Below are 2,786 nucleotides of genomic sequence, written 5' to 3' on the forward strand. Positions count from 1 at the left end.
CCCCCCCCCCCCCCCCCCCCCCCCCCCCCCCCCCCCCCCCCCCAACCCCAGGCTCAAGGAATCTGAGCATTCTGTTTCTTGTGTTCAGTTTGGGAAAATGCACAGGGTAGGGGTGTCTGTTCACTTTTATTCTGTGCACTTCTGTATTGGAATCAAAAGTCCCGAGAACTAGGAAGGCTCAAGAGAGCAGAGGGCGGCAGAGGTGCTGCCCCTGCGCCTGCCTGCGGAGTGGAAGGTGGGTCACAGATAGAGCAGGACCAGCTAACCCTCCTCTCCTCCCACCACCTCTACCAACCAGGCAGCGTAGCTTCCCTCAAGAAAAGGTCTAAGTGACATTTATAGGGCAGGAAGAGAGCTGTTCCCTCTGTTCACTCTGGTCTGTCACTTTTTGGTTAGAAGGAAAGGCTCTTCAAGTGTTTCTTCAGACAGAGCTCTGACAGAGCACTCTGCCTGACTAAGTTGGGGAAGCTGCAGTCCCCATGTCTGCCCTGAAGGGAAGCACCAGTTGTCAGAATAACAAGAGACCAGAACCCAAGGCTCCCAAACCGTTGGAGTGTTCAGCTTGCAGTCTGTGGGTTTCACCACAGCACAGGAGGCTCAGGGCCCACTCTATGAAAACACTGCCGGCTCCTGTACCAATCTTTTGCTATTGCTAAGAATCAGCTCCAGTTAGGGCTGGGATAATAAGAACAGGCCCACTGGGAGAAGGCCAACCTAAAGAATAAGATTGAGACATGCCTCTTCCTTAGCAGGAGGGAGAAGGGTGGTGTTTGCTCCTACTTTGTTTCCCTACAGAAACTGCTATCTTAGGTAAATAAACCCTGATAAATGACAAGGGAGATTTTCCCAAGGCCTAGATTATCCTCAGGCTGTGTTTTGGTGGGTGGTCCTCTCTCAGCAGTTCCAGTAATCCAGAATGATCCCGGGCAATTGGAAGGGAGCAAGCCTGTATTGAAGCCAAGAAGTGATGGCAGTAGCTCCCCAGCCCTGTGTGTCAATGTGACATAAAGAAGGTTGGATTTGCCCGAGATGGACAGGGCTGGTGGAAACCAGTACTGACAGGGACAGAGGACATCTGAGAGGGTTTCTTAGTCTTTGTTTAAAAAGGAAGATATAGCTGGCTGAATATAGAAAAAGAAAAATCAAAGACAGGCACATAAGGATGCTTAGACATTCAAAGAGTATCTGGGCCCATCTGTCTGATCAAGGTGTCTTAGGAGCAGGAGGGCACAGGCTGCAGAGGCCTGGCCCAAAGTTTTCCCCAGAAATCACTCACTACCTTAAGAAAAAACTGCCCAAGTGGTGGTCACTTGCCACTGCTACCTCGCTACCTAGGCCATTCTGTGTTGGCTAAGATCTAAAGGAGCCCCGGTTATCTGCAGGCTGGAAGTGGAGCAGTTGGAGCAAAGGAGAAGGGCAGGATTCTGAGGTTGACCCTGTCCTCTCCCCTACCTAAGTCATCCTGGAGTTAGGAAAAGCTGGAACCAGGATGGAGCTCTCTGAGATCCAACGGCCCTTCCCTTCGAAGAATGACCCTGATTTTCCTTCACATAGACAAGCAGTCAACGCACTGTTCCGTTGTTCCCCGTGTTGGTAGTTAGAAAACAGTCCACACACACCCCTTCTGAGTGACAGTGTGCCTCAGTGACCCCCCACCATGTCCCAGAACCTTCACCCGAGCTGGAGCATCTCCTTCCCACCCTCCAGGAACGCGAAGGACAGCGGAGCCGAGGGGGCAGCGCGTGACCCCAAGCGGAAGGGCCCCAGTCTGGGTCCTAATGCGGGTGGCGTCTCTCTTGACAGGCAGCGTTTGGGGACAACAGCGGGGAAGGGAGATAAGATGACATACCAGAGCAGATTTGGTGTGCGCGCTGATACTCCTGGCCCGACAGGAAACTCGGAGCTATTTAAAAAGACCCTATCGATTACTTTATCTTCCCCCGAGGAAAGCTTCTTGCGGAGAGACAAAAGATGTCCCTTACCTAAAGATACAAAGCCACACAGCAGAGGGTTTGTACAGGCGACGCGCGAGTAGAGCCCTGGGAGCGCAAAGATGCCCTTACACCCGGCAGAGACCGTGAAGTTTGACTGGAGTGAGGCGGGGCGGAGCCACCTCCCGGCCCCTGTACACTCCGGAATTGTGAGCTCTCCCGCAAAGTCCCCGCGCGTGTTGTTCACACTAACTGGTGTGCCTCTGGGTTCTATCTGTACTCCTCCCAAGTTTAAATGTTCCTTTTAAGGGCCTGAGTGTCTGCAGCCGTCATGTGCACCTTGAAAGCGTGGCGTGTGACATTGAGTTTCTTAAACGTCCCCATCCCGCTTTCCGCGCTGGCCAAATGCGAGGGAGCGGTGGTTCCCATAACCCGGAGTTCCATGGCCCCGAAGTCCCGGGCCACCCAGGGAGGCTCCAGGTAGATCCTGATTCCCAACTGTCGGTAGTCTGGGCTTTCTCCGTGTGACACTTTGCCGCCTCTCACAATCCGCTCGGCCCGCGTGGGAGAACGCGGCATGTCCCGTGGGACACCCGCTTATTTTATTCGGTTAAGGGTTGTAGAACACCGTCTGAGAGAAAAAGACAGTGCGGAGGGAGAAAGGGCAGCGATGATCCTGGGACCCTGCGGTGACCACTTACAGCCTGATGCACGCTCACCGGAGACCCCAGCAGTCCTGGAAGGAGGCGGAGGCTCCGCGGCTGCCGGCTGGGTTTCCTCCACCCGGATCAGGCAGTGACCCTTCATCTCAGACCACAGCCCGCGCCACACTCGGAGACCCGGCTCGTCTGCGAA

The 2,786-nt window shown here is 54.5% G+C and overlaps 1 long non-coding RNA gene across 1 annotated transcript in view; it reads right to left on the minus strand.

Moving 5' to 3' along the window:
• The window catches only part of LOC114611738, a 13,506-nt gene extending 11,039 nt beyond the window's left edge, over positions 1–2,467 (minus strand). The window contains exon 1 of the long non-coding RNA XR_003709886.1: positions 1,850–2,467. This is a non-coding gene — a long non-coding RNA (uncharacterized LOC114611738). The remainder of the gene's footprint in view (positions 1–1,849) is intronic.
• Positions 2,468–2,786: the final 319 nt, after the last annotated feature.

The sequence above is a fragment of the Grammomys surdaster genome, unplaced genomic scaffold (assembly GCF_004785775.1).
Source record: "Grammomys surdaster isolate TR1022 unplaced genomic scaffold, NIH_TR_1.0 126121, whole genome shotgun sequence".
Lineage (NCBI taxonomy): Eukaryota > Metazoa > Chordata > Mammalia > Rodentia > Muridae > Grammomys > Grammomys surdaster.